This window comes from Syngnathoides biaculeatus, chromosome 2 (genome assembly GCF_019802595.1).
Source record: "Syngnathoides biaculeatus isolate LvHL_M chromosome 2, ASM1980259v1, whole genome shotgun sequence".
In the NCBI taxonomy this organism is placed as follows: domain Eukaryota; kingdom Metazoa; phylum Chordata; class Actinopteri; order Syngnathiformes; family Syngnathidae; genus Syngnathoides; species Syngnathoides biaculeatus.
Window position 1 is genome coordinate 7823342 of NC_084641.1, and position 14717 is coordinate 7838058.

Consider the following 14717-nt stretch of genomic DNA (forward strand, 5'->3'; position numbering starts at 1 on the left):
TTTTTTTCCGTTTGTTTAAAAAAAAATGATGTGTATAGTCCTTACACCTTGGAAAAGAAGTTCCAATAAAGCATTAAAAAAAACAAGAAAAGTCTGTATCTAGCTATCTAGCCAGTTATCTCTGCCTGGCTATCTTCAATAAATATCTAATCTTCATCTATAGTGCTAAATCACTCCAGCCTAGATAAAAGAAAAATTACTACAGGGCTCAGGCTATCCTGTAATTACAGGACACACCAACATCTGCAGGCTGTAATGTTGACGAACCTTCGAGCAACATTTTATTCAGAAAATTCAGCTTGACCCAGCAGAGTGAAACTTCTGTCCTTGTTGACCTCTCTCGTACATGTCTCGTGTTTCCACGCTAGCTGCGGTAACTTCTGGTTGGTCAACTGCTTTGGAACACGAGATAATGCTCCCTCGCTTGTTGGGTTGAGGGAAGAGGGGGAGAGATTGGCTGGCCACCGGGCGAGTCATAAAGTAAAATCCAGTGATGTGTAATGTAGCTTTAATGTTCAGGGTTAAATTAACTGGAACTATTAATCCCTTCAGCAGGTCTAATTCAAATACTGATAGGATGGAGTTTAGAATCATAAAAAAATGCAGCTGCCTTTCTTTCTTTTATAGCCAGGCTAGAGAAATCATCTTGCTCACTTGGCCATTTCCTGCTGTGCCACTCGCTATTTGACTTGGCCGGCAATAGCCGCCAAGGATAGGGCGTTGCTTGTCTCGCCAGTGATCCTGGACCTTGCATGCTGACTTTTCTGCTGCTCTGGTGGCCATGTGTGGCTTATTAGCTGAAAGCGGTGAAGAGTGACAAGCACAAGGAAGGTTTGACCCGCTTCTTTTATTTGGGTGACATTGGGACGCCATCTCAAAGATGCTTTAGGCATGTTCCAATGCATGTTTTACTCACAATCTGGGGTTGCAGTCTATGGATCGGTTGTTACAACAATTGATTTAGATTAGTCATATCATTCAAAATGACTGTTTCTAAACTCAGTTAAAAATCCCTGTCCGAGTGAAAGGATTGCATTTCAAATTTACGTGACTTGACTGTGTAAACTCACAGCCCTGAGAAAATGGTGCCATTGAGAACACAAAAAGTAGATGTCTATAAACGGTTGACTTACACAGACTAACATGCCATCACATTTTCATGGGTACAGAAATTGGACTTTATTTACCCAAACAAGATGAGACGCCAAGTCCCTGTAGTGTCATCAGCGTGTAACAAAAACTTTCTCTACACACCATTTCAGCTATTCATTTCCGCTGTAGAGCAGCGGCTTCTTTCCAGCCAGTCTTCATCCTCATCCATCTTTGCTGCGTATTCCTCATCCCTGTCGTGTGCGGCTGATCCATGCACACGTCTCCTTGTGGCTTTATGTGAGAGATAGCTCATGGCATGTATCTCTAAGTGAGCTCTGCTGCAGCTTCTCTCTCACCTCTCAGATGTGATATACAGTATGTGCTCTGCTTTGCTTCTAACCTGCTTGCTGTTTTGGCTCAGATCAGTGTGTGTGCGCATGTGTGTGTGTGTGTGTGTGTGTGTGAGAGAGAGAGAGAGGAGAGAGAGAGAGAGAGAGAGAGAGAGAGAGAGAGAGAAAGAGAGACAGAGAGCACATAGAAGTAAGAAATCCTTTTATCGTGGCAAGTTGCTGCCATGCTCTCTCCCGCGCACCCGCTGTAATCCACTCATACACTCACCATGTATCCTTGTCTGTGTGCACAAGCATACACAGAAGTACCCTGCAGACTTTCCGCATCCCTGTGTGCTGCTGTGTTACCTGACGTGAAACATGGCAGCTAATGGTATGGAGTTGTGTTTGTGTGCGAGACCCGTATTTCCTCCAGACAGCCGTCGATTAGCGTGGAAGCAGCATTGACTCACATTGTCAAAAAACTCCAATTTAATTTCATGGACTTTCTCCTTCTATATTGTTATTTGCTACACACACCCCATGACTATTCATAGAGTTCAACGGTATCCAAACTTGTCCCCGGGGGCCATTTGCAGCCTGTCTGTTTTGTTGTAGCCCATGCCATACATTAAGAACATTTGACACAACGCTGCCTTTTGCATGGATGGATGAGAACCAACTGACTAATGCTACTGCTAGTTCTACTACCAAAATTGCATGAATAGTATTCCATCCATCCATTTTCTGGATCCTCACAAGGGTCACGGGACTGCTGGAGCCTTTCCCAGCTGTCATCCAGGAGGAGACACGGGGAACACCCTGAATTAATTGTCAGCCAATTGCAGGGCACGTGGGAGACAGTTAACAGTCGCACTCACAATCACACCTAGGGCAATTTAGAGTGTCCATATGATGCATGTTTTTGGGATGTGGGAGGAGCGCCCGGTGAAGGCCCACACAGGGACAGATAGAACATGAAAACGGCACACTGGTGGGTCTGGGATTTAAATCCCGGACCTCAGAACTCTAAGGCCACTGCTCTCAGCAGTTGTGCCGCTGAATGTTTTTATTTTTTTTTTTTTTGTCTCCACTTTCTGCTTCATGTAGAGGCCAGTCCAGTATAGATTGCTGTTATTTTTGTTCTGAATGTGGACCTGTGATTTTTGCTGTTAGTCAGTACAAGGGCGGATCTGTTGTTGTCAATTAAAGGCTGACTGGCCACCCCGAAAAATCTAGAAAACCCTTTGATGTCTTGCTCTACCACCTGACTGTTTTTTTTTCCAATGAATGCATCTAAAACATATGAAGACTCTTTGAATTGGTGAGCATATCTTTATTTCCACTGATGGTCTGATTTTGGTATGTTACTGAAAATAAATGAAGGGTGAAGAATATCTGTGGCATGTGCATTTTTGCATTTTTCTCTTTGTGACCCTTGAAAGAAAACATTTGGACACCCTTGAAGAAGATAAAACATGATGTTTTGACCAAACGTGGTAGCAAAACGCACTATGAAACTATTAAGGTTATCAAAATGTATTGTAATTGTTATCATCAACCAAAATATTGTCTACATGTTGGTGTCATGGAAAATATTACCTGGATTATTGTGCTGCTCACTTTCGTCTCAAAGACTTTTTTTTTTTTTGTTTGTTTTCAAATCTCGGAAGTGGATGAATGTGACTTTACCGGCCCACAAAGCTCGTTGCAGTTGAAGCGCTTCCACGTTTTTTGTTTTTTTAACCGTCTTCTTGATCACTTTCTATGTGCCAAGCCTAGGGGGCGCTGTACGCTCTTCATTGAAACCGAGGCAGCAGATTTGCCACCAGACTCTGTGACTTGCCATTGAGAGCTTTCTTGCTCTATACTTTGCGTGTGCGCACAGCCTGTCCTCGCTTGCCTGCTCTCCCACCTGACCCCTACGCCATCTTCTCTGTCTCATCCTTTATGCATAGTGACAGAGAGCCCCGCCATTTATGGTGCCGCATAACGCGCCCTCATTAGCGCCCTGGAATCAGGAACCTAAGCGCAGGGAGGTGGAGGAAGATGAGCAGGGGAGGAGTGAAATAGTGAAGGTGGAGCGGGGAATGTGCCAATGATGATATTCGCTTTCACTAATATGAATACGATTCATTTGCCACTGCAAGAAGCGTAACTGTAAACGTTTTTTTCGCCTCTCTTCTGAGCTCTGTTGAAGTGTACAGTGTGTAATGTGCACACTGGCATAGAAAAAATGACGAGCAAAAGCTGATCACGCCAATCGCTCTCCCTGTCATCGTATTGAGGCCCACGTATTAGCAGATGATGCTATAATAAATATAAGTATAATTTGTTGCACTGTGGCAATAGAAATAGTGACACCAACTACCAGCACCAAATTTCTTGTTTACCGTGGTAAAATGACTTACCGTACCTTATTCATTGACTATAAGCTCGTTACTCAAGTTACTTGTATTTCAAATCACTGTTCAAACTTCAAATTCCATTAATCTTTTCTAACCCACTTAAAACCACCACGTTTTTCCATAGTATTTTTAATAATTTAGATGAAGTAGCACTGCATTGTATACAAACAAACAAAAAAATATATATCAAAGAGACTAAATAAATAAAAGGGTTTTATAAAGTGCAAGTGCCTTGCCTGCCCTCTCTAGGCCAACCAAAATTACACAGAAGCGTCCATTGACAAAATTATGTTGAGGATGCTGTGGAAGTTGCTCACGAAGATCATTGTTTTTCTTTTTTGTTTTTTTTTTAACAACTGACTGACTGACACTCACTCTCACTGAACCCTGCTCCTGATGTTGCATCATTAATGGGTGAATGGGGTGAGTGTTAAAGCACTTTCTTTGAGTGTCTTGAAAGTGGAAAAGTGGCTTACAAATCAAAGGCCATTTACCATATGGGCCAATGACAGACCTGCTAACCTGCATTGCCACTGTAGAACAAAAACCTTCTTTGTCCAAATGTAGTTCATTTTAAAATATTTATCATTAAATAGCATTGGTCTCCTTTCATGTGAGTCTGTTACTTTTGTTGACCAATTTAAAATAATTAAAAACGTCTTGCACACTTTGACAATCCAATGTTAATTATATAAGAAATGTCTTTTTTTTATAGTTTCCTGAAATGTGATTATTTTGGAGATGAGAGGATTCCACCTGAAGGCAAAATTAGGCTAAAAAGGAAATCATGACACAAGATTCCTCTTGTTAAAAATTCACCCGTAAGATCACAGGCGACTGGGTAAATGGTTATAGTATTTCAAGTTTATTTTTTACAAAGGTTAACACTCCGTAGATGTAAAAGGTGCAGATTATTTTTAATTTATTGGCATAAGTGCCAAATTTGGGAGATAATCAATCTTAAAAGATGGGACATTATAGTGTGACATCATAGAATTAGCAAGAAAACTCTTCAGCAGTAAACATGACTAATAGGAGAAATTGTGCAAGTCTCAAATGCCTATTATGATTACATTATTCTAATGACAGGTGCAGATTAATTTGGATTTTATCTACAGTATATTTTACATTTTTTTCAATATCAGCATAACTGTTTAACATCATCCACACATTCATTTTTCTATGCAGCTTGTCCTGACTTCTCGTGTGTGTGTGTGTGTGTGTGTGTGTGTGTGTGTGTGTGTGTGTGTGTGTAAGTGGTGGGGAAAACAAAACCTAAATTTGCAATGTCATACGGCTGATTCGGCAGCTAGTCAATCTCACTGGGACCAGAGGTGTGTGGGGTGTTCTTCAGGGCTATAACAGCTGTCCCACCAACACATCATATCCATCAAACAAACAACCACCCACCCGACACACACACATACAGATTCTTTGTTTTTGGCAGGAAACATCATTCCTTTTCATGTCACTAGCTCAGACCAGGAGCAGGAGCGAGAAAAATGTCTGTCAATCCAACAACTAGAAATAATTGCTGGGAAGAAGAAGGCAAAGCAAAGGTGGTAGGGACGCAGGTGCTGGGGGAAAAGAAATTGAACGAAACTCTTGCTAGATTATGTGCGGGTTAAGAAGATATTGATCTGTGTGCCGAGGACTGTTGGTCTCTCTTAGCAGCACAAGACAAATGGCAGCAAACAGACAATTGAGCGGCTGCCATCTCTCCAAGGACAGCCTCCTCTTACCTTTCTCTTCTTTCCACTCCTCCTGTAGTATGCCATGTTTGAATAGAATTGTTACATTTATGGCAGCATAGTTCCATTAGTAGCAGGGGTGCCTACCATCACTTTTTTTCCGGTACACAAATTCTCACACACCCCACATTATTGCGAAGAGGCAGAGGTTGATTTGACTTTTAAATATATTGAAGTAATTTTCAAAGTTGCTTTAGTTATTTGTCTTTTTCTCCATTTAGTTTAAGAAATAGGAGGGTGGAGGGTTGTCTGTGGGGTTGCCGTATTTGATTAGGGACACAGCTTTGGCGCAGCACCCAGCTGAGGTGTTTGATGATGGGTGCAAACTATGGGCCCAGGCTGAAGTTCAACCGCAAGAGGCTCAACATCAAATAACAGGGAGAGAAAGACTCCAGTCCTGAGGGATCCCGCCAGTGCTGCTTGCATGGTTGGTTTGTGTACTCCAAAATTCAGTGGGGAATATTGAAGGACGAGTTGAGAAACATGAAGAAAGGATGGGATTCAGGAGCAGAAGTAGAGGGAGTATTGCCTGACAAACTCTCCTAAGAAGAAAAAAGAACTCAATGTTACGTTGGTCTTTCATCGCTGCAACCCAGATTTGGACTGGATTAGAATGAAATTGTTTAGTGTAGCAAGATCCAGGAAGAGTTTTGTTTGGTCATGTGATGATTCAAGATGAGTTGTATTTACAACTTTCAAAGTACAAACCTTTTTAGATTAAAAAAAAAAAAAGTACACTACTGTATAATCTAGAATGAAACAAAAAATCAAAACCTGTGTTAGGCCAAAATATTTATTTAAAAATAAATATAGAAATGTCCTCCATCCATTCTCTTCCAAAATATGATAGCTTTTAGAAATAATACATTTAATCTGAATGATCAATCTATGAGGTTGGACACAAGAAATTATTAACAGTGGCTCATGCGTATTTTACAGTTCCTCTGGCCGGTTGGCATGACTTTGCTGTAGCGTCTTTGGTGCAGGTGTCTTTTTGTGAATGAAAAATAGCTATGGGTCATAGTAGGCACTCTTTTTTTTCCTTCTGGGCAAGAATATTTTTTAAACAGACATGCCACATTTGACTATGTTGGAGAACTGAAGTCACTACACTTTGGGCGGGTGCGCCGAAACGCCGAAAGGGCCGCCGGCCGCCCCAGGTACATAGGGTGAGTTACCGCACCCGCGAAGGTCTCAAAACCCTGCTGCTGGACAAGCACACCTGAGCCCAGTGCAGTTCGTTGGAGGTTAATCAATCTCTTCCATAGCAAGGGTCCTGTACGGTACAGAATGGGTTCATGTTGCCCAATTTACATAATTGTTCGATGCTAGTGGTGTGGCTCTTTTGTGGTGAAAAGGAAGAAGTGGACACAAGTGTTGACAAAGAGGAGGAGGATGCACTCACACTTGATCGCTTGACAACCATGGCCAATAAAAAAAAGTGAACTGCACAGCGGGGCCACCGTGATCATCCACCCTAAGGACCCAACCACCGCCGCGGCACAACGCGTTTGTAGAAAGCATTGTGCAGGTGCGTCGAAACGTTGTGGGGCTTATAATTGCATGGCAAATATAAACAACCATTCACACACACATTCACAACTACTGTAGAGGCAATTGATAGTCTTCATTTAGCCCACCGTGCATGGTTTTGGAATGTGGGAGCAAACTAGAGTACGCAAAGAAAACCCATGCAGGTATGGGTAGGACATGCAAAGTCCACACAAGATTTGAACCCGGGTCCTCGGAACTGTGACGCAGATGCGCTCACAATTTGTCCACCATGCTGGCCCACCGTACTCATGATAAGTCAACATTTTTGTTGTCTTATCATGTGGAGAACCCCTGTGATTGGCTGGTAACCAATCTCACTTGTATCCCACCTCTCAACCAAAGTTAGCTGGGATTGGGTCAAGCTCACCCACACGACCCAAGTGAGGATACGCAGGCTAGAAATGGAAAGATGGATGGGTACATCTGGAGATCCTTTGAACTTAACCAAAGTGATCTTCTCTTCGGACAAATATCCACCTCCTTGTGTTTGTGGTTGGACGCCTAAACACTACGAACAAGTAATGTGCACTTGTGTCTTACTGGGATATTTTTGGGCAGTTTTTTTGGACAAAATGTTCTCTACGTCCTCTACAGTAGAAAGCTGTGAGGCTCAACACTCAATCACCACCATACTATAAACTCTTTAGCTGTCCTCTCAGGACTACTTGTTTTGTAGACAACAATACTGGATTAATTTTATATATTTTTTTTGTTTTCAAATATGCCTCCAAATTGCACTGAGAAGGAAATATATAAATCATCTTGGAAATGAGGATGGAAAGTTTTGACTTTCACTTTTAACTCAAAACTTAATGGAAGGTTGAAAGTCTTTGAAAGTGTTTTTTTTTTTTAGGAGGGCGGGGCAGGCAGAGTCACCTTTGCACTTTGCCCTGAGAGCCATTCAAATGTCAGAGCCATTACACAGCAAAAATATGCATTCAAATAGCTTCACGCTGCATCTTCGACATAATGCCAGCCCATCAATTTCAAATAGATAACTTATGATGGGTGCGGACAGGATATACTGTTCTGTATACCGCATTAGCTCCTGTATTTATGACCAGGGGCTATTACTGTCCAGCCAATCACATAATGAAAACAATCAAAACACACACCTATTTGTAATTTCCTTTTGTATTTGCAAATAAGAAACCAGATGTTTCCGACATCCTAAAGATGCTTTTCATCTGGTGTTCTTTTCCGTTCCTTTCCAGCACATCTGTGTTTTGCTGTGTCCTCACATTAATGTTAGATCAAGAAAAGAGAAAGGCAGCTTATGAAAAGTGAAATTTCCTCCTTGCCTAGGGAAATAGTCTGTTTTGCATTGATACAGGGACGTAAGCAGCCGCTGGCCATGTGAGACGGAGCCTTTTTTTTTTCTTCCTTGACGATATCCTGCCGTCACATCGCTGCCTCTCCTCGGCATTTCAGAGTAAAACGGGTGGGTCAAAGCAATAATGCCCAGCCTTGCCCCCCTCCCCAGTCCCCCTACCTCGTAGCACTCCCCTCCTCCACCCTGCTTCCACCACTCTAATTGTCAGTGCTCAGGTTAAAGAATGTTCTGGTTATCGCAAAGCTTGCAGAGAAACACAATTCACCACAATAATTTGGTTGAAGAGTGACTTGCATTTTCAAATATTTGAGGCATTCATAACACAAGCAGTGCCTCATTATCTCATTCATACATATTAAAACGTTTATATTCATTCATACAGCTTAATTCATTCATCCAGGATTTTTTTCCCTCCATTTTGAATTTGTCTGTGAATTCATGACTGACTCTAAAGTGAAGACATTGAAAGTGTGTTTGTGCAGCGCGTGTGGTCTTCCTGCTGTAAAGGGCCTGTCTATTTTACGCCCCTGGCCTCTGTTCGTTTGACAAACTCTGCACACTTTCTGCCAGTCACTTCCAGGCAGCCACAGCTACAATAAACACCTTTTTTTTAATATACACAGTGAGGGCATAGTTTGATCCTGAGCAGAGTCCCTGGCTACCTCATTTCTTTCCAGGGATGGAAAACCCAAACAAACGCATGCTTGCACAGTGGATGCACCTGCATAGTATAATATCAGAATTGGCAGCTCCAAGTTAAGATGTCTTTGCGCTCCTCGTTGCTGATAGTTGTAGACGAGCGGCTCTAGAGGAACAGCTCTTCTAAGGTGACCTGCAGCGTGGTAGCAGATATTTACTTCCTCAGCCATGATGTTTGTCTTCTAACGTGATCAAAGCTTGAAGTCTTTGACGTCAACTCAGCTTCTGTTTTCTGTGTTCAAAACCGCAAGCGATGACAACTAACAGAGTTTTATGGACACTGTGAAAGTCCAAGTCGTTAACATGACAAGATGTCAAACAAGCGTTTCCTGCTAACGGCCACTTATCTTAATTGGTCTTGTCTCAGAGGAGGGTCCAGCTCATTCTGTGCCGCCTATGGTCTGCTTCTCATCCAGCGCGACCAAACACAGTCTCTGCTATTTTCGGATGTGCCAATAAAGCATCCAATATCTTACTGAAATGAGGATGCAAAGGCATGTTCAGGTTTGCCTATATCCAACCATATCGTCTGCTTTGGGCCTCTTGACTGAGTCCAGGAGCTTAATAAAGTCCAAACGCAATCTCCCTCTAACCCCAGAGAGAGGGCAGAGCCCCTAAATGCTCCTCAAATACAATACGGATGCTTTTTATTCCTCTCTTTTCTCCTCTGGCCATTTTTCAAATCAGTGCTTTTGTTTACTCATGAATATATATATATATATAATATATATATATATAATATATATATATATATATATTTTTTTTTTTTTTTTTTTTTTGTTAAGGAAGAGAGGCAAGAGACTTGGTGGTGCTACATTTGTGGGTCATTTTGAGAACAGAAGCCTTGTATTTCATGACAGAATCCTCTAAGTAAGGTATTTTACTTAGCTGTCTCAGAGCCTGAAAATAAGTCACTTAAAAAAGCTTAGCCATTCAGGTCTGTCTGATATGTGGAATCTGCACCACTGGGGCCTTGAGCCATGCTAATTGGTGGTTATGCCCCCAGGTAGGTTTTTTAAGCTCTCTCGTTTTTGGGTAAATGTGCAGGCCTGAAATATATATTTTTATCAGCGTGGTAGTGGTCATAATAGGCCATCTAAAAAAAAAAAAAAAAAAAAGGACCCAGCATTAGGCTAATCTGTCATCCATTTCCATGCTTCCTCAGATGCTGTTTGAGAGGTAAAAGTGAGGCTGTATGTTCAGCAAGGGGGACAAGGTGTAATGAAAAGGACCTAAATGACAGTGGCTTGACAGTGGGATTGGCTGCTAAATGACTGCGGAGTGGCTTGCCTGCGGAGAGGGGATGGAGGACGCTCCCAGTAGGCCTGATTAATTCCACTCTCTGCGACTGCCAGGGGAGAGCTGGGGTTAGCAGCAGCTCGAGGAGGAGCCTATTACCAGCACACTGCTGAAACTGATATAATCAGTTCAACCGCGACCCGGCCTTCCAGGGACCAACTTTTCCAGGGCTCGCTCCCCATTTGTTCCACAGTGGGATTTAAATACATGGAGAATTGTAGAGGTGGGGGAGCAGGTGAGGGAGGGTGCCCGGTTTGGAAGGAGGCTACAAAGGATTTTCTTTTTGAGAGATGGTTAGGGGAGCTTTGAAAGAAATCCTCTCGGCTGCTCCCTCGCTCTCGTTGTACCTCTATATCGGTTTATCCCTATCTCCCCCAACCCCCTTCTCAGCCCTGCACTCCTTCCCTCTCTGGCTGACTCGCTGCAGCTTTGATAGCAACAGACCCACTTGCACAACAGCAGCTTTAATTCTGGGTAGATCTGAATATGTCACAATTCTTAATCCTAGACACTTTTCTACACCATGTATCGCAGGTCGTATCTGATGTGGACTCTGCGATGTTCCTGCCTTCCTAACCCTGTTGTCTATGTTTCTGTGGTTCTGAGCCAGAATACGAATAAAGCAGGAGCAAAACATATAATGCTGTTCTTACTCGACAGGTATAATGTGTACCTGCAGATTCCATCGTCAACAAGCCAGTCACAAGGGTTTTGTATGCGCTTACAAAAAGGTCATTTCATCCGTAAAAATAGAAAGAACTTTTGTTCTCCTAACATGAGTGTCATAGAGCAAACAGTCAACGGAGGATTATGCAGAGCAGTGTTAGAAGTGCAGCAGGTTCACTGAGGGTCTCTGATAGCTGCTGGTTGGGGGATTTGTTGGTGTTCAGCTTTGATCACCTCATGTGGTGCTCCCTTGTGCCTGTCAGTTGACAGTAACTGTCCTCTCACTGCCATTTTCCATCAGACTCTCAACAGGTGAGTTTAATATCATTGTCCATTCATTGTGAATTCATTCATCTTTGCAAACCTTTGCAATACAATCACAAGAATAAACAAATGGTAAAAAACTTTCAGGGATACTTTATGAAATGAGCTACTGCCAACAAGCTACTATATCACAATGATCAGATTGAGGAGATAAGTGTACTTCTCAATTAAATAATATTTCCTCCACAAAGTATGACAGAGGACACGTTCTACCATTTTTATTTGGCCTCATCAGAGTTCTGGACTTTTCTGAGTGCTCTTATTATTCTTGCCTCGGTCATCCTGCTAATTGTGTTAATTTGTTAGTACCTTTTAAATATTTCCACTGAATCAATGTCTGCTGGTTAGATAAAGGCACACACCTGATTTGGCAGTTTTTTTGTCTAACTCAAATCAGGAAATTATTTGTGACATGATATTTGAAACATGGATTCACTCCAAAGTTTTCTTTTAATAATCGCACAAGGTCTCTTGTCTTGTCCTCTCATTGTCACGTCCCTCCGAGCTGATGAAGGACGTGAGTAATACATTTTAAAGCACTCCAACCTGGGCCTAACTGAACTGTTATAATATTGATCTTGACCAGTCATAATAAAGAGACATCACCCAAAGCAATCCATCACCCTAAACTGAGCATCCACTCAACTTGCTCAATTTCCTACCTCTGTGTTGTGCCACATTATTGCTCAATAATAATGAAGATGATATCCTTGGTGCAACTGCTGCATTGTACCCAATGAAAGGTAGCTGTTACAGCAAACCAGCTACATGATTTAATATACAGCAGTCAGTCACATTTGAAAAATGTACGGGTGTGGTCAGTCATGCCCGCAGATAAAGCTGCAGCTGTGATTAGGGATGGAATCTCAAGACCTTAAAATAACTTACTGAGTTGTTATACCCGACCATGTAGTTGTTACCTAATACCCTAATCATAATTTATTGACATTGCACTGAGACAGACATTTTTAAAGAGGTCAATAGACATTCAATTTCAAAACATATCTATGGATATGCACATAATATTCAAATAATCAAATCATTGTATTCATCATGTTGTATTGTTATAATCTAGCATACTTTACGGCGGTCTCGATTGTAAATCCAGTGATGAAAGCTCGCAGTAGATGATCTATCTCTTCCTTAAGCATGTAGAGAGGAAAAGTTTTCAACTTCAAGATAAAGCAATACCACAGGAGATGAATGACCATTCGCATTTAGATATATGGACGGACTAGTCTAACATTAGAATTTAGATGAAGTCAAAGTAAATCACAATCTCATATTTATTATAGTTGGATACTGAAACATCACCTGTGTTATATCGCAGAATATCTTTAGCAATGCATGTTGAAAGCTAAATGATGCTCCCAAACAGTCTTAAGGTTAATGTTATGGTACCTCCTATATTTAAAATACAAAATAAGCTTTTTGTGCATTGTATTATCTGTGTTTTCATCCTCGATCAGGCTGAGCCAAGGTGGAATTTTAACATTATACACCATCTCATCTTGTACTTTCTACTTTGTCTTCAGACCAGACCTTTTTTTACTCAAAAAAGAGAAAATCTCGTCCAGTTCCGCTACTTTTCTTCGATTATTCACCTACCCCGACATTCATTAAAGCAACAGCACTTCTTTATTTTTTGTGCTCTGTGCAGATTTGCGAGTGCAAAGGCGCGCGGGAAATAATAATTTCCTATTAAATCAGGTAAGGCAATTGAGAACAGTTACTGATTAACAATCAAAGCCTGTAGGCATTTTTTTATTGCCCAAGGTCATGTCAACTCACAGTCAGTTGGGATTCAAACTGCCAACCCTTCAGTCAAGTGGCTCACCCACTGTACAAAGTGAATCACAGCAACCCAGTGCTGTTCAAACGAATGCATGCTTCTTTCTGTACAATGTTTGCAATGTTTATATGTGTTAAACGCATGGTAATTGATTTGATATGCAAAAACAAAACTGCTCCTCAGTCATGTGGTTTAGTGTTAAATGCCTCAGTAAACAGCTCTGATCAAGTAAGTAACCTGAAACTAGCACTGAGATTAGCCAATCACAGAACCTCAAGACACAACTAAGCGAGACTTTCCCCACACCTATTGTTTTTTTTATATATTAAAAATGGCGCAGTTCCTCGTCACTATTGTGAGCTCTTAATTTGCCAAGCAATTAGGCTTGTGCTCCCATTTATCAGCGCATGTTCATTTGCAGAAAACCTAGTCACTTTTTATTAATCGTCAACATAGAAACGGTGAGTCAAAATTAATGTGGTGCGCAACAGAGGTCGCGCTAGCCAGTCTCGCAAGTCGCTGCTCAGTGAAAAGGAGATAAAGAGGAAGTGTACTTCAGCAGTTGTGCAACAGATGCATGGAGGCGATGACGCTTCACACCAGAAGTCTGGTTTAAGCTTGACTCGATTGATTTCTCTTACTGGAATGACCTTATCTTTTCCATTTTTCCAACAATCCCTTTTATGACAGCATCTTACACCTGCTGCAGGGCCTCTCCCGGACATCCCTTTGCACCCCTGATCCAAGACACACTGAAGCACTCTGAGATGGGGCTGTGCCAGGTTGTTGTGTCTGCTGCCCTGCCCAGACTCGTACTCATGCCTGGGCCCAGCATAGCTGGTAATATGCTCTCATTTCTCATCCAGACAGTCGGAAAAGCACTGGGGCAAAAATATTCTGTCTCCCTGAGCAGCTTGTAATAAATTGTCCTTTCATCCATGCCCAAGACAAATTTTGTCTTATTTCCCCTCCCTCTGCTTGCCTCCATCTCCCTCAGTTTCACTGTAGTGCCCTCCTCTCCAATTTGGTCTACTCCCTGTGGTTTTGTGAAACTGGCACACTCACTCCACCTTTCAGTGAACTACATTGGCCATTTTACAAAAAAAAAAAAAAGGTGTCTGAGAGGCAACACGGAGCCTGGATTAACCATGTAGCCCAGTCATCTCGTCGCTGAACTGCCATACCCAGCTTCTTCTTTGTAATTGCACAATTAGTGCCACTGCCTGGTTTCCATACATCACAAATGCTGCTATTAAAGCTGGCCTGCGCCAGGCCGGCTGTACACGCTCGCCGAGTTGTATTAAGGGCAGCGTTTTGTAAAATGTGAGCCAATTTATCATGATCTGTTTTTCACTCCCACCCACAGCTAGAACCCCCATACTCGCTCGTCTTTGAGCCTGACCTTGTCCCGTGTGTGTGCGCGCCCATGCTTGCACATGTGCTAGTGTGTGTCATCATGTGCAGGTTCAA

At 42.1% G+C, this 14717-nt stretch overlaps 1 long non-coding RNA gene across 5 annotated transcripts in view; it reads left to right on the top strand.

Annotated features, from left to right (window-relative positions):
- Positions 1–547: 547 nt before the first annotated feature.
- Positions 548–14717, top strand: part of LOC133506283 (uncharacterized) — a 45391-nt gene continuing 31221 nt past the window's right edge. For 3 of the 5 annotated variants that reach the window (XR_009796464.1, XR_009796461.1, XR_009796462.1), the window contains exon 1: positions 548–831. This is a non-coding gene — a long non-coding RNA (uncharacterized LOC133506283). Of the gene's footprint in view, positions 832–13131; positions 13166–13966; positions 14088–14717 lie in introns of those variants that run through there. The other 2 variants (XR_009796466.1, XR_009796465.1) reach the window with 2 other exon arrangements.